At 48.1% G+C, this 20388-nt stretch overlaps 5 non-coding genes across 5 annotated transcripts; all 5 read right to left on the reverse strand.

Moving 5' to 3' along the window:
- Positions 1–1872: 1872 nt before the first annotated feature.
- TRNAN-GUU (transfer RNA asparagine (anticodon GUU)) lies at positions 1873–1946 on the reverse strand. The gene has a single exon. It is a non-coding gene; the product is annotated as a tRNA-Asn (tRNA).
- A 2368-nt stretch (positions 1947–4314) lies between these two features.
- TRNAN-GUU (transfer RNA asparagine (anticodon GUU)) lies at positions 4315–4388 on the reverse strand. Its single transcript has one exon. It is a non-coding gene; the product is annotated as a tRNA-Asn (tRNA).
- A 3170-nt stretch (positions 4389–7558) lies between these two features.
- On the reverse strand, positions 7559–7632 carry TRNAN-GUU (transfer RNA asparagine (anticodon GUU)). Its single transcript has one exon. It is a non-coding gene; the product is annotated as a tRNA-Asn (tRNA).
- Positions 7633–8250: 618 nt separating this feature from the next.
- TRNAN-GUU (transfer RNA asparagine (anticodon GUU)) lies at positions 8251–8324 on the reverse strand. Its single transcript has one exon. It is a non-coding gene; the product is annotated as a tRNA-Asn (tRNA).
- A 7112-nt stretch (positions 8325–15436) lies between these two features.
- Positions 15437–15510, reverse strand: TRNAN-GUU (transfer RNA asparagine (anticodon GUU)). Its single transcript has one exon. It is a non-coding gene; the product is annotated as a tRNA-Asn (tRNA).
- Between the last annotated feature and the right edge of the window lie 4878 nt (positions 15511–20388).

Consider the following 20388-nt stretch of genomic DNA (forward strand, 5'->3'; position numbering starts at 1 on the left):
CACATTTTTTAAAGCATATTCCACCCGCTCGAGCCATTTGGATTGACACTTCAATTTCGCCGTGGTGGCCTCGAGGCACTGTCTTTCCGGTCAGTTCCGGCGTTCCCACTGTCCGGCTGGAAAAACGACGCCACGTCACTTTGCCGGTGGTGCCAGCGGTTTCCGCTCGGGCCGTGGCTCGAGCGGTATTTTCGGCGCGAGCTTCAGAGCTGGCCTTCGAGTGGATATGGTCTTCATCGGCGGCTCATCCGTTGCAGTCTAGTTGGTCTTGTATCCGTCTTTGACGTCTTCATGCAGTCGTTTTGACGCAAGACTGCTGGCATTTAGTCATGGTCACGTCTGTTAGTTCCGGCCCTCCCTCGACCTCTTCGCAGGGTGCACTGCCCCTGTTCATTGGGTCATTCGTCACCAGAGTCTCTTTGGTATCGGTCGAAGCGTTGGCTTTCACTTTCTCGTCTGAAGGTGCATCCACTTCGTGCGCCTGTGCAGCCCTACCTTTGCCCCGAGTTAGCGAGGTATCTGCCTCAGGCGTAGTTACTGCCGCGTCTGCCTCATCCATTAGATGCTCTGTCGACAGTTCTTCGTTTGCTTTCAGGCCTGCCACGTTTGCGTAGGCACGCACGCATGTGCTTTCATCATGGCCATATCGCCGACACTTGGCACAACGTGGCACTCGGCAGTCTCGCCTAATATGACCCGTAGCATGGCACCTTAAGCGTAGCGGCCGGGGCCGTCCATGAACGACGGGAAGAGCCATGATTCATTCGACTCGCAGCTGATGGGGCAGATCTTCTCGCGTCACACCGGGCTTGAGCTTCAGGCCAACCGTGCGCGTAGACGAGCCATTGTCTGCTATTCTCTGTACTCGTCAGCGTTCCTTGTAGAGATCAGTCACTTTTCCGTACGGTGCCAGCGCAGAGCGCACTTCTTCCGTTACGCTATGTACTATCCAGTAAAGCTTGATACGTACAGTCGTTGTCAAAAGTAACCAGGCTGCGTGGATTGCTTCTAGCTTGTATAATGGAGCCCTTGTGGCTTTCCTAAAGATTAAAACGTGTTGGAAGGTAAGAAGACCCCAGTCCTTACCATTAACGACCATTTCAGCTTCAGGGAAGCTGTAAGGGATCCACTGCACGAGCTAGAAGCAAACCTTGCAGCCTGGTTACTTTTGACAAAGACTGTACTTCTTGGTTTTCAGGGACAACAACAAGGCACCGTTGTTGTTTAACCTTTACTCTTTAACCTTTACTTCGCCGGTTTGTACCATCTTTTTAGCAGGTTCGACACTTTTAAAAGTGACGGGCCAAACGTGGTTTATCGGGAACGCCCCAAGAGCTATCACTTCAGGGAGCACACCGAGATGAACTAACATGTCCCGAAAGTCTTCCACCCGGTAGGCCTGGCTTTCAAATCCCCGTGAAGAAAAATAGTATTCATAAGAGACGCACCTGTGGGCAGTGGCGGTAGAAAAACTTGATAATCCTTGCTTTCTTCAGCAAAAAACCTTCTAACGCGGCCCGCCTGGGCCGCTGACACCACTCCGACGGAGCTCATGATAACACGTCCATTCACTGGCGTGGCCGGAAATGGAATCCTTACGCCACGGAGGCTGAGCGTCTGCAGAGGAGAACTCGCCTGGTGAAATGGAGCAAGTTGGGCGAGTTTGATACCGTGCATTTTTGAATGATGGCAATAGGATGCAAAAGAAACCGGCAAAAGAAACACAGGACGAGAGCTTCTTCATTTTTGAAGAGATGGACAAGGCAGCGCAGAAAAGACAAGGAGGGCGAAACATGATCAAGGAGCAAGCGCTGAATCGTCAAAACGGAAAAAGAAAGGTGGGGGATTAAGAGAAGCACAAAATAATTAGCTCGCCCCCGGGAGGGCTCGAACCTCCAACCTTTCGGTTAACAGCCGAACGCGCTAGCCGATTGCGCCACGGAGGCTTTTCTTTCTTTGTTGCCTTCGAGAAAACAACAAAAAAATAACTACAGAAACCAAACCTTGAAACCAGCAACTTGCCAGATCTTCCTGGCAGGCCTTGTCAAGTTTAACATTCTCTCAACAGACTCAAAATTTCCATCGTGAGTAGCCAATCGGGTACACATGCTTGTAGTTTCACCACTTCCAAAAATCTATGTACATTCTCCCGAAAATACATGCGGGCTGGTCTCGCGACATGATCGCAGTAGTACCCCGCCATTCTGGAGCGACATATACTATGGAGCCCCAGAGCATTACCTGGTCAAACGGGAAACCATCCTCATTTTCAATGGCCAAATATCTGATACCATACGGATGAAGCGGAAGCTCTTTTTCTAATTGTTCGTTGCAAAACATCCCCAAAAAACACCCCCTCCCAACAGTGAAGAAACACACGGTCGATTGTTTCGGGACACTTGCAGATTAGGCAATGCGAACCCCACGGTAAAAATAAACCCCTTCCCTCTAAAAACCTTTTAACTGATAGTGTATCTGTATGTAACCTGAAGAAGAAAGTTTTGGCTCCTGGCTGTACTTGCAATCTTTTTACTCTTTTCAACACTTCCCCACCGTGGCCTCCATCGTACAAGGCTCTGTACATTGGCACTGGAAAAACAACAACACAAGATCCCCGTATAGATTTTTCCGCTTCACGACACTTAGATACTCTTTCGAAAAATGCACTACAAGAAATTTAACGCTATCAGCAACTTCTCTGAAGTAACCGAAAGTTCTTCCGGACAAATACTTTGTTCCCACAACAAAATAAGGCAAAACACGACTCAACCTTAGTTGACACATAGTTCTCAAAAAAAGGGTCACGAACATCTCGAAAAAAAAAAAACCTGCTGACAAGCTGGCGCAGAAATAGATGTGCTAGCCCAAGGCCACCATCTTTCACACGTGTAAACAAATTCGTCCGTCTGCACCGTTCCCATGTGGATGAGCAAACAAAAACAGCTGAAATGCGATATATCTTATGTACATTTGCCCGGCAACAGTTCAGCACTTGCGTGACATACCAGAGTTTGCTTAAAAGAACAAGTTACGGACCGTCGCTCTGGCAAAGATTGATAAATGTGCCCCCTTCCATCTATCTGATTTTTCCCGTCCTTCGTTCGCTTGTTCTTTCCAATATGCATCACTGTCCCGGTAGCATTTTAGTGGCACTCCTAGTTATTTTGTGAGGATTGTTACCCAAGTCACATTTTCAAAAAGATCTGGGGTCGATGGCCAACCCCCATGCCAAAGTCCCTGGCACTTTGCCCAGTTCACTTTACTTCCGGTTGCCTTCCTGAAACTGTCAACACGCAGAACAGCTTCGCGTATGCTATGCTGATTCGCAGCAAACACCGCAAGGTCATCCGCGTACGCAAGCAACTTGACTTCAGCTGCCTGCAACCTAGAACCTTGAACAGCCTCGTTCTTAATAATGTTCAAACATAGTGCCTCTATGTAAATGCAAACAAAAGGGGACTGAGGGGGCAGCCCTCGCGTACCGAACGTTGCACCCGGAAGGGGGCCCCCAGATTCTTGTTTATAATTAATCTTATAGTGCAGCCGCGGTACGCCATGGCCACGCCCTCTCGGATTACTGAACCTAGTTTCACGTGGTCAAGAATACTGAGCAAAATTTCGTGGGCTACACAGTCAAATGCTTTTTCGAGATCTAGTTGGAGGATGGCCACACTTTCATTAGTTAGATCACAACTCTCTACCACCGATCTTGCCGTGTGTATGTTAGTCATAATTGATCTCCCCTTTATACCGCACGTTTGGTGAGGACCAACAATATCCTGAATTACTAACCGCAGTCTCCTTGCTAGCACTTTCATTAATATTTTAGAATCAACATTAGTCAAGGAAATTGGCCTGTAAGCTGTGACCTGCTGGAGCTTCTCCTCGTTATTTGTCTTTGGAATTAGAATCGTGTGAGATAACCCGTATGACAGCGGCAACCGGTTTATTACGTAGGCTTCTTTAAACAACGCAGTCAATATTGGTACTATTTCCTTCTTAAACCCCTTATAAAAAGCTGCACTTAGGCCGTCTGGCTATTGCGCCACGGAGGCTGAGCGCCTGCAGAGAACTCGCCTAGTGAAATGGAGCAAGCTGGGCAAGTTTGATACCGTGCATTTTTGAATGATGGCAATAGGATGCAAACGAAACAGGCAAAAGAAACACAGGACGAGAGCTTCTTCATTCTTCAAGAGACTGACAAGGCCGCGCAGAAAAGACAAGGAGGGCTAAATATGAGCAGGGGGCAAGAGCTCAACCGTCAAAACGGAAAAAGGAAGGTGGGGGATTAAGAGAAGCACAAAACATTTAGCTCGCCCCCGGGAGGGCTCGAACCTCCATCCTTTCGGTTAACAGCAGAACGCGCTAGCCGATTGCGCCACGGAGGCTTCCTTTTTTTTTTTTTCTTTATTGCCTGCTAATACAGTGACAGGTCACACAAATGAATACATACATATATACTGAATAAGCACGTTAGCATGCGATGCGGGTATTTCAAAATTTCTTCAGACACACCAAGTCATCAAGGATGGTAACCCACTCAGGGGGTTCATTTTGTGCACGATACACTTCTCTAATATATGAAACACTTTCGATTAGATTATCGCGCGTAGATCGCACATTGGCATCTGCGTGCCGAAAAGCCATTCTCGTCCTCCACAAGCTGTGGAGGCCCAGGACCATGAACATATCAAAAGGTATCCCTTGATCGCTTTCAACTGGCAGAAATCGTATTCCATAGGGTGTTATGGGGAGATCTTTTTTTAGAGTGCGCTGCAAAATATCCCAGTGGAAGACTGCGTCCCAGCATTCAATGAAGGCATGTTCAATTGTTTCCGGCTTTTTACACAGTAAGCAATCGGTTGTCCAAGGCACGAATATTCCTTTCTGTTCCAGCCATACTTTAACAGGGAGTGTGTTTGTGTGCAACTGGAAGAAAAACGTTTTGGCCGCCGGTCTTAAAGGCATCCTTCTGACTCGCTTCAGTACATCTTTACCTGAGCCTCCAGAGTACACCGTCCTATACAATGGGGTGGGCAGCATGCTGTCAACTAAGTCCGCGTACAGTTGTTTCTTTGTCACTGAGGACAAATGCTCCAAAGAAAAACGTGCACAAAGTATTCTAAAGGAAGCAACTACTTCTCGGTAGTAGCCGGTCACTCTTATACTGGCAACATTGGATGTGGAAACAACGAACTCAGGCAGTGTTTTCGCCAATCTCGCCTGGATGACTGTACGGAGAAAATCGTTACTTTCATCTCGCAGGAAGAAGAATCGCGATACGATCTGTCGTATAAACAAGTGTGAGAGCCCTAGTCCACCATCGCGAACTTTGCGAAAAAGGTTTGTACGGCTGGTCCGCTCCCAAGTGGAGTTCCAGATAAAGACGGCAAACACTCGGTGCATCTTTTGCACATTTATACGAGGCATGAACAACACTTGCATCATATACCACACTTTGGCAATCAAAAAAACATTGCACGCTGCCGCACGCGCGAACACCGATAATCCGCGACCCTGCCATCCTTTTGTTTTTTCCCTCAACTCTTCTGTTTGTTCACTCCAGAACTGCGTCGAGTCCCTATAGTGCTGAAGGGGCACCCCGAGATACCGTGCAGGCACTGAAGTCCACTCTATACCCGCGAAATTGGCGGGTGTCGTATTCCAGCTCCCATGCCATATTCCCACACTTTTTTCAAAGTTAATCTGGGCCCCAGTATAGCAACAGAAATTTCTGGCAATGCGCACAGCCTCTAGCACGCTTTCTCTGTCCTCGCAGAAGACTGCAACGTCATCTGCATAAGCCAGCATTTTAACTTCAGCGGCGTGCAGCCTAAAACCACGTATGTTTGCATCAAGGATGACTGCCCTACAGAAAGGTTCGAGGTATATGGCAAAAAGGAGAGGAGACAAGGGACATCCTTGCCTCACAGAGGAGCGGACTAGCACCCTTGAACTAAGGCACTTGTTGATGATAATCTGCATTGAACATTCTTCATAAGCCATTTTGACACCGTCTAAAATTATGCTCCCAACATTACAGTGCTGTAGTATACTGAAAAGCACCTGATGCGAGACCCGGTCAAAGGCCTTCGCAAGGTCAAGCTGTAACATGGCCACTCGACCCTCAAGGGCATCACAACATTCTAGTACACTTCTTGCGATGTGGGTGTTCGTTGAAATTGTGCGCTCTCTAATGCCGCACGTCTGATGTGGCCCTACTAGCTCTTTAATTACCACTTGTAATCGTCCAGCTAAGACTTTCATAAAAATTTTGTAGTCTGTATTGGTGAGAGATATCGGTCTCTAAGGAGCTTTTCCGGGTCATCGGTTTTTGGAATCAGCACTGTGTGTGATGTCCGGAATGAAGGAGGGACTTTTTTAAATTCATACGCTTCTGACAGAAGTTTATGCAAAATGCACGCCAATTCTTCACTGAAAGCTTTGTAAAAAGCTGCGCCTAGGCCGTCCGGCCCTGGCGATTTGCCCGACGGCAGCTTCTCTATCGCTGTTTTGATCTCGCTCACACTTATTGGCATTTCTAGGCTGTCCTTAACATCGTCATCCAGTCTTGGCATTCCGATCATGAAATCGCTGTCGAAGCCTGGCTCGAGGCGTGTGACATTGCCGAACACATCGCGATAATGGTCAACAAAAGCATTCTCGATCACCGCGGGATCTGACGTCACTTCATTTTGGAAACGTATCTGCCTGATCTCGTTTCTTGACGCCTGCCGTTTTTCATCGCTCATTGCGCGCTTGTTTGGCACCTCACACATCCATAACCTTTCACTACGAGAACGTATGACTGCAGCCTTGTATCGCTCTGTATCGATAACTTCTAGTTCATGTCTCACTTTCTTCACGTTCTCAGCCAATTGATCGTGGTCAAAGTTTTGTACGTTTAAAAGAAATTCCAGTTCCATTTGCAGCCACGGAGGCTTCCCTCTTCTTTGCTACCAGGCTCACAACAACAATACAGATCCCAAAGAAAACAATGATAAAAGTGCCGCCGGTCCTTCGGCTGACACGTGTGGTTTAAAATTGTTTCATAGTAACCAACTTGTACAGTACATTCAGCCAATCTGGTGGATCAGATTGGGCTCGGTATACCTCTCTGATATACGCCACGGTCTCAATGAAATTTTCTCGGACGGGACGTGTATTGACGTCTGCGTGTCGTACCTGCATTCTGGTTTTCCATAAACTATGGAGGGCAAGGAGCATTATCATATCGTACGGTACTTCTTTGTTGTCGACAGGTAGAAATCGTATGCCATAGGTTGCGCCATGGAGGCTGAGCGTGTGCAGAGGAGAACTCGACTGGTGAAATGGAGGAAGCTCGACAAGCTTGATACTGTGCATATTTGAATGATGGCAATAGGATGCAAAAAAAAAGGCAAAAGAAATACAGGAAGAGAGCTTCTTCATTCTTGAAGAGACTGACAAGGCAGCGCAGAAAAGACAAAGAGGGCTAAATATGAGCAGGGGGCAAGAGCTCAACCGTCAAAACGGAAAAAGGAAGGTGGGGATTAAGAGAAGCACAAAACATTTAGCTCGCCCCCGGGAGGGCTCGAACCTCCAACCTTTCGGTTAACAGCCGAACGCGCTAGCCGATTGCGCCACGGAGGCTTCCCTCTTCTTTGCTACCAGGCTCACAACAACAATACAGATCCCAAAGAAAACAATGATAAAAGTGCCGCCGGTCCTTCGGCTGACACGTGTGGTTTAAAATTGTTTCATAGTAAGCAACTTGTACAGTACATTCAGCCAATCTGGTGGATCAGATTGGGCTCGGTATACCTCTCTGATATACGCCACGGTCTCAATGAAATTTTCTCGGACGGGACGTGTATTGACGTCTGCGTGTCGTACCTGCATTCTGGTTTTCCATAAACTATGGAGGGCAAGGAGCATTATCATATCGTACGGTACTTCTTTGTTGTCGACAGGTAGAAATCGTATGCCATAGGTTGCGCCATGGAGGCTGAGCGTGTGCAGAGGAGAACTCGACTGGTGAAATGGAGGAAGCTCGACAAGCTTGATACTGTGCATATTTGAATGATGGCAATAGGATGCAAAAAAAAAAGGCAAAAGAAATACAGGAAGAGAGCTTCTTCATTCTTGAAGAGACTGACAAGGCAGCGCAGAAAAGACAAAGAGGGCTAAATATGAGCAGGGGGCAAGAGCTCAACCGTCAAAACGGAAAAAGGAAGGTGGGGGATTAAGAGAAGCACAAAACATTTAGCTCGCCCCCGGGAGGGCTCGAACCTCCATCCTTTCGGTTAACAGCCGAACGCGCTAGCCGATTGCGCCACGGAGGCTTTTTTTTTTTTTTTCTTTATTTCCTGGCTTTGGAAAACAACACGGCACGAAAAAGAACAGACAAATCACAAAAGCAATAATACAAGACAATGAACACACTGAAAGTCATACTCAGCCAGCGTCAGGCTGGCTTCGTCAGATTAAAACTCCCGCAAGGACAACAAAGGCTCTACCCTTGAGAGCCACTCGGGAGGTTCCGCAGCCGCTTTTTGTATAGCGACAAACCAGTCCATACACTCTCGGAAATAAATTCGGGCGGGGCGTGCTTCCCTGTCACAGTGATAGCCTGCCATTCTTGAGCGCCATATACAGTGGAGACCCAGGAGCATAATTAAATCAAATGGAACCCCGTCGTCATTATCAATGCTTAAATATCGAATGCCATGCGAATCTAGGGGGAAGTCTTTCTTCATAGTCCGTTGCAAAACATCCCAAAAATAAACCCCTTCCCAACAATGTAAAAAAACATGGTCTACTGTTTCCGGCTGCTTACAGATTAAACAATGCGAACCCCAAGGTAGAAATAAATCCTTTTCCTCAAAAAATTTCTTTACTGGCAACGTTCCGGTGTGTAATTTAAAGAAAAAGGTCTTAGCTCCTGGCGGCACCTGCATTTTCTTTACCCTCTTTAAGACGTCCGAGCCTGGGCCTCCACTGTATAAGACTCTATACAAAGGTTGTGGTAAAACAGTGTCACATAAATCGTGGTACAGCTTTTTCCGTTTTACACAGGACAAATATTCATTAGAGAAACGCACTGAAAGAAATCTAAGACTTGCGACGACCTCTCTGTAATAGCCGAAAATACCACACGTAACTTCTTCGGTGGAGACAACAAACTCCGGCAGTAGGCGCCGCAGCCTAACTTGGCAGACAGTGCGCAAGAAAGGGTCAGAAACGTCGCGGAAAAACAAAAACCGATTGACCACTTTCCGCAAAAAGAGGTGTCCAAGTCGAAAGCCGCCTTTACCCGACGGAATAAATTTGTTCTGCTGCAGCGTTCCCATTCAGCAGCCCAAACAAAGACAGCGAAATCCTGTGGAGCCTATGTATGTTTACACGCGAACAATGCAAAACTTGCATAACAAACCAAAGTTTACTGATGTAAAAAAGGTTACATACAGTAGCCCTGGCGAAAATCGATAAGTTGGCACCTGTCCACTTCTTCGCTTTCTCCCGTAGCGTTTTCGTCTGCTCTTGCCAATATTGCTCGCTTTGGTGGTAACCATCAAGCTCGACGCCTAAGTACTTGGTCGGGGTTTTCGCCCACGTCACATTGGCAAAGTGGTCAGGCTTCGATGGCCACCGTTCATGCCAGAACCCAAGGCACTTGGCCCAGTTCACCCCGCTTCCGGTAACCTGAGAGAACTGACGGACACATTTGACAGCCTCGATCATACTCTCGTGGTCAACCGTACAAACTGCAACATCGTCTGCGTACGCCAGCAGCTTCACCTCGGCTGCTTGTAACTTAAACCCATTTACGTTATCATTGTTAAATATTTTAATACACAATGTCTCAATATATATACAAAACAAAAGAGGGCTGAGAGGGCAGCCCTGTCGCACCGAACGCTGCACGCTAATGGTGGCCCCCAGACTCTTATTTACGATCAATCTCGTCGTGCAGTTTCGGCACGCCAGGGCCACGCCCTTGCGGATAACTGACCCAACATTCGCATGGTCCGAAATAGAAAACAAAATTTCGTGATCGACGCAGTCAAAAGCTTTCTCAAGGTCGACCTGGAGAATGGCCACCCGACCATTCGAGTCATCACAACACTCAAGCACACTTCGCATCTTATGAATATTGGACATTATTGACCTCCCTTTTATCCCACACGCCTGGTGTGGCCCAACTATATCCTTAATCACCGTCTGCAACCTCCGAGCCAAAACCTTCATAAAAATTTTATATTCAACGTTCGTAAGTGCTATGGGTCTGTAGGCTGTAACCAGTCGGAATTTATCTATTTGATCCGTTTTAGGAATGAGCACCGTGTGGGATGACCCATATGACGGAGGCAGTGCATTTGCTGTGTAGGCTGTGTTAAAGATCACGTTCAAGAGAGGGGCAATTTCGTGCTTGAATTCTTTGTAAAAACGCGCGCTGAGCCCATCTGGTCCCGGCGATTTACCGGGGTTTAAACTGGCGATTGCATGCTCTACTTCGGCTTCAGTGATAGCCATTTCTAATCTACCTTTTACGTCATCACCGAGACGCGGCATCGCCTCCAGAAACTTATCTTTAAATGTGATAGTGTCTACCATGTGGGATGCGAAGAGCGCTTGGTAATGCTCGTTGAAAGCTGCTTTTATGTGGTCGTTGTCCGCCGACAAGACACCGCCCCATTCTATTTTGTCGATGTGGTTCCTTTCAGCGTTTGCTTTTTCCAACCCTAGCGCTCGTTTCGATGGCGCCTCCCCTGCAGCTATGTCTTCTGCCCTTGCCCTCACTAACGCTCCCCGATGCCGTTCTTGTTCGATCAATTCTAGTTTTTGCTTTGTTTTCCTTACATCTTGAGTCCATTTCCCCGGCGCTAGAGATTCCTGTTGAAGAAACCTATTTAGCAGCTTCCTTAACTCTGTCTCTTTCTGTTTTTCTTGAAACCGTATACGGGCAGCCCTCTCTATTGCTTTAATTTTTATAGTTTCTTTACACAGCTCCCACTGTTGCCAGATGTGCATATTTTTACCGGGGCCTATTTTTGCAATTTCATCTTTTACTATACGGGTATACAGTTCGTCCTGCAGGAGTTTATTTTTGAATTTCCACATTTCCCACGAAAAAGAATTCCCTCTCTTTACCATCCCAAAACAAGATTTAACTAAACAATGGTCTGAAAAAGATAATGGCACAACTTCGTAACTATTACATTCAGGTAAGACATCAACGGATGCATAAATGCGGCCCAGCCGTGCATGGCTAGAACCCTGGAAGTGTGTGAGCTGTACTGTACGCGTTCCCTCAAGACACTCTGCCACATCTTCCATGTTTCATTTCTCCACCATTCGCGATAACACTTGTGTGCTTGCATCTCTAAAAGGTCGAGGGCTTGTGTTATCTCGCGCACTAAGAACACAATTAAAATTGCCATGGACGATCAGCTGTCTGTCACTACAACGGCGCTGTTCGATGCTATAAAAAAACTGCGCCCTTTCTTCTGCTTCATTGGGCGCGTACAGACAAATAATCCGCCACTCAAAGTTATTCAATCGAAAGTCAAGGAAGACACACCGGCCCGACACACAAGAGAAATGAGCTTGCACTTCTAGCCCCGGCAACTTCTTTAGAAAAAGAACACAGCCAGCCGATGTGCCTACAGCGTGGCTAACGACAGCAAAAAACGAGGTCGTGAAACGTTGCACCATGCTCCCGGTCTCTTCTTCGCCGTCGACTTTCATCTCCTGCACAGCCAGTACATCTATGCCGTGCTCCGTTAAAAGCCGAAAGAGCTGGCCTTGCTTTCTTTTTCCTGCCAGCCCTCTAACATTCAGGGAGGCGACTTTCAGCGGAGATGCAGGAGCAATTTTTTCATAAGAAGAGACCGAAAGCATGGTGCTTACCTCTCGCGTCCAGCACATGGCTAGACGCCACCGCCGCCGTCGCCGCCGGCGTCATCCTGAGCGTGCACCTGGCCCTGCTCTCGGAAGGCGCCTTGTCGCTGGCGCGCTTCTCGTTCGCAAGCTAAGGGCGCGGCCGAAAAGTGGTCCGCCTTGCATGATGCGTCTTTGCTGGTGGTTCCTCTACGCTGGGCGCCGCCTCCTTGTCGCCGTCGGGGCTGGTGTCTCCATGGGGACGCTTCCCAGGCGTAGCCACAGTGGTCGCACGGCCACCGGTGTTCTGCCGGTGACCCTCGGTCGGCTCCTTCGCTACAAAGTCCGTGGGCACTGGTAGGCTTTTTGCATCCACAGAAGTCGCCTCCTTTGACTGAGGCGAGTCTCCCGTTGGTGGCTGGAGTCCTGGTCCACTGGCAAGGGGGGCGTCGCCGCTTGAAGTCGCCGACGTGTCCAGCGGCACGGGGAGGTTGCCAAACTCGTCGGTACCCCTCGCTGCGTCCTCAGCCTCAGCGACATCCACCAGCTCCCCGCTGTCTCCTTTCCCTCCGAGCCCGGTCGCAGACGCGTAGGTACGGACGCAGTCCTCGTCCGCATGTCCGTAGCGCCTGCACTTGGAGCACCTGGGAACCTTGCAGTCGCGACGAACGTGACCCGCGCCGTGGCAACGCAGGCACTGCATCGGCCGCCCGGGCACCACCACGAGAGCCAACTCGCCGGCGACTCGAACCTGGTGGGGCAGGTCGTCTACCTTCACACCTGACTTCAACTTGAGCAGCACTGTTGTCGTGGTGGATCCCTTCTCTTTCATTCCTTGAACGCGCCAACGCTCCCGCGTCACCTCGGTCACGTTTCCGAACGCCGCGAAAGCAGTCCGGATGTCGTCGTCAGCGACGCCGTGCAGCATCCAATGCAGGCGCAGCTTTACTTGCTGATCCTCCGGGTCGAAAACGATGCACCGGCGTCCCTTTACCTCAAGCTCCTTCAAGGCGGCTAATTTCTTCGCGGCTTCTGGGCTGCCCTAGGTTACCGCCCACACGTGGTGGGCGGTAACTGGCTTGGCCTAGTTCCCCAATGACCCAACCAAAAGCCTTTGGATTTATCTAAATTAAGAGGCGCGCCTGATACATCGCAGAACTGTTTAGTCAAGTGTAAAGCCTCAAGTACACCCTTTTTGTCAGAACAATAGAGGGCGACATCATCAGCGTAGGCTAAAACTTTAACTTCACATTGAGCCAGAGAGAAACCGCGGATAGCTGCGCTGTTAAGAATACTGAGACAGAGGGGTTCCAGATATAGGGCAAACAACAATGGAGACAGTGGACATCCTTGACGAACAGATGCTTCTAGTGGTATTGGGTTCGTTAGCTCCTGATTAACAATTACCCTTGTATAGGACTTCTTATAGCACAGCCTTATGCCTTTGAGCAAGACGTCACCAATATTTGCATACTCCAAGACCGCGAACAAGACATTATGCCGAACTTTATCAAACGCCTTCGCCAAGTCAATTTGAATCAGAGCTACCTGGCCTGTCTCATCTGATACTGTCTCTAATACTGAACGTGCAATATGGATATGTGTTTGAATACTGCGGCCTCTAATACCACAGACCTGATGTGAACCTATCAAGTCCAGAATGACGAGCTGCAGACGACTGCAAAGAACCTTGGCAAAAATTTTGTAATCAACATTGGAGAGGGAAATTGGACGATATCCCTCAACAGTTTTCAACCGATTAGTATCTTTGCTTTTGGGAATTAATATTGCGTGCCCAGCATAGAAAGTGGGAGGCAGGACACCCACATCATAAGATGCTTGGAAAACTTCCATCAAAACAGGCACTAGGCAAGGCGAAAATGTTTTACAGAATTCGCTAGTAATACCATCTGGCCCAGGAGATTTCTGGCGCTGCAGGGCAGAAATGGCTGATTGAATTTCATCCAAAGTGATAGGTCCCTTCACTATAGCACACTTCTCATCGTCAAGTCGAGGGAAGTTTCCGAGTGAGGAACTGTAATCGAAACCCTGATTTGGATCTTCGCAACTGCCAAACAACTTCCGATAATAGTCGAAGAAAGCAGCAAGAATACCAGGCACATCGCTGTATGTGCAATCACCATACTGAATTTCCAATATTTCCTTCGCAAGAGCATTCTCTCTTTCATCACTCAGGGCCCGACGAGAAGGTTGCTCGTCAAGAAACCTTCGGGACCTAGATCTTATCAAGGCCCCCTTATATCTTTCTGTCGCAAATTGTTGAAGCTCTGCTTTTACGTTATTAATCTCTTCGAGATAGGCACCCGGGCTAACCCTCTCTAGCTCATGTAGCTCCATTAGGGTGCGCCCAAGCTCACGAAGGTGGTGTCTCTTCAGGAAAGCGATTCTTGCTGAGGCCTCAATTGCCAAGTTTTTGATCTGCTGTTTAAACAAGTCGCACTTTTGAAAAACGGACAGATCACGGCGTGACCATACGTCTTTCAAACAAGTAGGTACAGCACGCTGAAAGATTTCGTCTGAGAGCAGACAGTTATTCATCTTCCACAACTCCCATCGAGGGTGAAGCACATGCCGAGTGTACCTCGCTATCTGAAGAGACACCATACAGTGGTCACTGAAGAAGATGGGCCGCACCCAGTAGCCACACACACTTGCTAACGCGTCTACAGAAACGTAAATTCTGTCAAGGCGAGCATTAGAGGAAAACTGAAAATAAGTGAAATGTACACTGTCGGCTATTTCCTGTCCCACATCCACAAGATTATGTTCAGAAACCAAATCGATAAGTAATGCAGCACTAGGGTCGTATCTCTTACATACCACTGATCGGTCCTCATCCCTACAAACGCAATTAAAATCTCCCAACAATATAATTTTGCGGTCCGTGCACAAATGTTCAACTAATGACAGAAAGAAAAGCCTTCTATCGCGCTGCTTTATGGGGGCGTAAACACAAATAACCCGCCACTGTACACCTGAAATTGTGAGATCACAGCATATAAGTCGCCCCTCGTCATCTATGCAATAAGACATGGCTGTCATCTCTAGCGTGTTCGCCAGGAAGAGCATACAACCTCCGGATAAGCCTCTCGCGTGGCTAACAATAATGCTGTATTCCGACAAAAAAGGCTCGAGAGCAGCTTCTGTCTCTTCATCAGAGGACAACTTTGGTTCCTGGATAGCGGCTACACACACGCTCCATTTCTTTAAGAGATGCCGTACCTGCTGTTGCCTCCTACGATTACGCTTACCCCTAACGTTAAGGGTAGAGACTTGATATGCCGCGACGCTCGCGTTCGCAGAGCAGGACTCGGCTGCTGAAATGGAGCAAACTGGGCATGTTTGGTGCAGTCCATTTTTGAATGAAGGAAATGGGGAAGCAAAAAAAAAACGGCGAAAGAAACATAGGACGAGAGCTTCTTCATTTTTGAAGAGATGGACAAGGCAGCGCAGAAAAGACAAGGGGGGCTAAATATGAGCAGGGGGCAAGAGCTCAACCGTCAAAACGGAAAAAGGAAGGTGGGGGATTAAGAGAAGCACAAAACATTTAGCTCGCCCCCGGGAGGGCTCGAACCTCCAACCTTTCGGTTAACAGCCGAATGCGCTAGCCGATTGCGCCACGGAGGCTTTTTTTTCTTCTTTATTACCGACTTGGCCGGAAAAACAAAACCCAAAAATACAATGACATGACAATAAAAGCACTGGTCAGTTTCTAGCTAGTGCACGATGATAAAATGGATTAAATGATTTTAGTTGGTCGAGGACAGGCAACCACTCAGGTTGTGGAGCTCGCTGTTCGAAAACTTCCTGTGTGTACAGTCGCGGGTAAAAAAGATTAGCACACACGACGGAACACCAGAGTGCCGGAATGACAACGCGTGGCGCTGCGGGTGGCGAAGAGGCTGATAACGAGAGTGCCGGGCCGTTCCCATTCTATAGTATTAGGGGGGTTCAGTGGACTGCCACGGACAGCAAAATTACTGGCTAAAAGCAGCGCTATCATCTATTGTTCCCGCGAGTTACTTTTGACAAACCATGCGGAGATAAAAAACAGTAATAAAAAGGAGCAATCTTTGCTCGTGATAACCGAGCCAAAATAAATGCCGCAAGCACAGTCACGTAGGGTCGGCACTTCAACGCTCGGGCAGTGCACGCTTGATAAAGCTTACTTCCTGCCGTCCCCCCCTAGGCTGCAAACATGGAAGCGGCCCGTTAGGCAGGTCTGCGTACCGCAGCGCCGCGTGGTGAGATATACGAATTCTAATCGCCAGTGATCTGTGCTAATATTTTTTGCTCGCGACTGTACATGATGCTTTCAATGAAATACTCATGTGCAGGATGCACAACAGCATGCTCATGCCTGACATCCATTCGCGTGCGCCATAGGCTATGCATGCAGAGCAACATTAGCAGGTCGCAAGGCACTTCACCTGGTTCTGCACATGGTAGGAAGCGTATTCCAAAAGGCGTCAAAGGTAACTCTTTTTTCAGGGTGCGTTTCAAGACATCCCAAAGAAAGACAGCGTCATGACAATCGAGAAGGATATGCTCTATAGTTTCCACTCTTTTGCAAATTAGACATTCCACTGACCAAGGTACAAAAAGGCCTTTGCTCTGCAACCATGGCTTCACTGGGAGGGTTCCAGTATGCAATTGAAAAAAGAAAGAACGCACTGAAGGCTTCACCGGCATTCTTTTGACCCTTTTTAGCACATCGCGTTCGCGACCCAAAAGATATGCACTGCGATAAACAGGCACTGGCAGAAACACATCGAGCAGGTCCTTGTACATCTTTTTCCTTGTTACAAAGGCTAGATACTCATCGGAAAATTTTGACCGAAGAATACGGACTGCTGCAACAACTTCTTGCAAGAAAGCACTTAACCCACTCCGACCTGCAGACATGGATGACACAACATAATCAGGCAGTGATTATGACAATCGCACTTGTATAATAGTTCGCAGAAAATCATTATCTTGACGCAAGAAAAAGAATCTAGTCACTATCTGCCTCAGAAATAAATTTGATAATCCTAGCCCCCCGTTCCGCACCTTATGGAACAGATTGCACCGGCTGGTACGTTCCCATGTTGACGACCAAATAAACGTTGCAAACACTCTGTGCAACCTTTGCACTGAAGTCCTTGGCAAAGTTAACGCTTGCAGAACATAGAAAATCCTCGCTATTAAAAACATGTTGCACACCGTAGCTCTTGCAAACATGGAAAAGTTGTGACCGCCCCATTTGCTTGTCTGAGCTTTGACTCGTTCGGTTTCATGGGCCCAATATTCTTTGCTTTCTGTGTAGTTGGTTAGCGGCACGCCGAGGTACTTTCCTGGCGTGTCTACCCACTTCATTCGACAGAATACTTCTGGCGTGGCCTGCCACTTTCCATGCCAAAAACCAGAACATTTCTGCCAGCTTATCGCACAGCCACTTGCATCACAAAAATTTACGGCTTCTCTCACCACTTCTTGCACGCTTTCCTGGTCTCTGCAGAACACTGCTATATCATCTGCATATGCCAATACCTTCACTTCATTATGACAAAAGGCGTAACCTCGAATGTTTTGCGTAGTTAACAGCTTTAAACAAAAGGGCTCCAGGTAAAGTGCAAAAAGCAGTGGAGAAAGAGGGCAACCCTGCCTCACTGACGCAAGACAGGAATACTATTACTCAGGCGGTTATTAATTATGAACCTTGATATACAGCCATCATAAACCATTTTCACGCCATCAGTGATGATACATCCTACATTCACATGTTCCAAAAGCACGAACAAAATTTCATGCACAACTTTATCAAACGCCTTATGCAGGTCCAGTTGCATCATGGCGACACGACCCTCCGTTGCATCACAGCATTCAAGTACACTTCTAGCTACGTGTATGTTAGTAAAAATGGATCTGTCTTTTATGCCACAGGTCTGGTGTGGGCCAACAAGGGTTTTAATTACTGTTTGGAGTCGTCCGGCTAGCACTTTCATATAAATTTTGTAGTCTACGTTAGTTAAACTTATTGGGCGGTAACACTCAACTGACTGCAACCTACTCGGGTCGTCCGATTTTGGGATCAACACCACGTGGGAAGTTCGAAAAGACGGCGGAGTTAACTTTCTTTCGTAACACTCGCTTATTACGCGCTGTAATGCTATTGCCATTTCTGTTTTCAAAGCCTTGTAAAGTGCGGCACCGAGGCCGTCCGGCCCAGGCGACTTGTTTAAGCTCAGCTGCTGTATTGCAGCTTCGATTTCTGCTGCCGTTATGGGCTCCTCAAGTACCTGCGCCAAGTCCTTCTCGACTCTTGGCATTAGCGACAGGAATGCAGTTTTGTAATGTTTAACATCAGGCGTTTTAAGGCTGAACAAGTTTTGGTAATATTCCAGAAACGCCCTTTCAATCACCTCAGATTCGGAAGTTACGTCATTGCGATAACAAATTTCATTTATCTCTTTCGAAACTGCATACTGTTTTTCGTCGCTGAGCGCCCTTTTTGTGGGCGTCTCCCCAAGCCAAAATCTTTCGCTGCGCGCCCTTATCACAGCACCTCGATATTTCGTTTCATCTATTAGTTCAAGCTTAGTTTTGGTCTCTTTTATTTCTTGTCTGTACAACCCCGGCTTGACGCCTTCCATGCTGAGCATGAAATCAAGCTCGGTACGAAGTTCCTTTTCTTGCTGTTTTCCTTTACGCTTTAAAACACATGCTCTTTCTATAGCGGCCACTTTCAAGTCGCATTTAAATTGTTCCCATGTTTGTATAAAGTCTGTCTCTTTTTCTAACAAGCTTTTGACTGAGTCTTTTAATTTCTTGCTAAACTCCTCATCCTCCAACAATGAGCCATTAAATTTCCATAATTCCCAACTAAACTTGACAGTCCTTTTCCTCTCCCAAAGTGTGATCACGACTGACGTGCACAGTCTGGTACTGGGAACACAAGGGCACAACCTCAGAAGGAACATAAATTCTGTCCAGCCTTGCGTGACTAACGCCTTGGAAATGCGTGTACTGTGCTTGTTCTGAACCTTCCATTATAATGCCAATGTCTTCCAATTCTGCTTCATTAATCATCTCAGACAGCAGCTCGGCACTCGTGTCCTGTAGGGTTTTGTTGCTTGTTCTATCTTCAGGTCTACACACGCAGTTGAAATCTCCAAGCAATAGTACACGCTTTTCTGTCAGCAGGAAAGGTTGAACACGGCGAAAAAAGGCATCTCGTTCGGGAATTCTGTTAGGTGCATATACACACACAGCTCTCCACTCTACACCAGAAAAGTAAAAATCGCATGCTACAATCCGGCCACTTTCACAGGAAAATACAGTTTCCACGGCGACTTTGCCGTTTCGAGTTAAAATCAGACACCCTCCCGACTTTCCTTCTGCATGGCACACGCAAACACTGAACTGTGCACGGTAAATTTCTGCCATCGCATCTGTCAACTCTTCGCTTTCAATTTTTGTCTCTTGAACAGCCAACAGATCGATTTCGTTTTCGAACAAGAGACGTTTAAGCTGATTTTGCCTTCTTCGCGCAGAAAGACCTCTCACGTTCAGTGTGGCAATACGCAAGCTAGATGTTAGTTGAGGCGCCATCTAAATGGTTGGGATTCGTCGCTCTCACAATGACATCGGTTTGCAGCTCACCTCATCAAAAATTCTCCCAGCTTGCAAAGTACGGCGGTGTCAGCACTGAACCCGATCGAAGACCGGGTTACCAACACGAAGACCCTGCAAGGCACCTCCGCTAAGGCGGAGGGACACCCGACGAAGTCATACGATCAGGAGGGACGTTCGGCTTGGGCTTGTAGGCCGCACGTCGAACAGGAGGCGCTTTGGGAAGAGGCTCCTCATGGTCCGTCCCGTCGTAGTTCGTCGCCTTGTCATCAGCTTCGTCGTGCGTCCTCTTCGCTGGCAAAGTTGACGCCGCGGGCATCTCCGTGTCAATGTCCTTCTCGTCGGTCGGTTCCAAAACCGTCTCAGGTGCACCTACCGAAGCATCATCTGCTTTTCCCGCCTCCGCCTCAGTTCTGGTGGCAGGCACAGATGGTTCTGCTGAGTTGGCAGCCTCATGTTCCGTGAGAAGCACTGCTTTTTCTGAGGCTATGCCTTTCGGTACTGCTTCTTCCCGACGTGGCACACGGCACTCCCGACGTATGTGTCCGGTGCCGCGGCACCGGAGGCAGAGCGGAGCCCTGCCAGGAACGTGGACGAGTGCGACGTCCTCTCCAACACGCAACTGGTGCGGTAAGTCCTCGATGGTGACGCCCACCTTCAGCTTCAATGTCACTGAGCGCGTAGTAGACGACTTGTCGACGCAGCCTTTGACTCTCCACTTGTCCCGAGTTATGTCGGTCACTTTTCCAAAAGCCGCCAGAGCTGCCTTCACGTCGTCGTCTTGCACACCGTGTAGCAGCCAGAACAGCTTCAGCCTGACGCCCTGGTTGCGTGGGTCAATGACCACACAGCGGTGGTCCTTGACGTTGAACGCCTCCGCCTGTAGCATTT

Source organism: Amblyomma mixtum, chromosome 3 (assembly GCF_055824585.1).
Source record: "Amblyomma mixtum isolate Tamu chromosome 3, ASM5582458v1, whole genome shotgun sequence".
NCBI lineage: Eukaryota > Metazoa > Arthropoda > Arachnida > Ixodida > Ixodidae > Amblyomma > Amblyomma mixtum.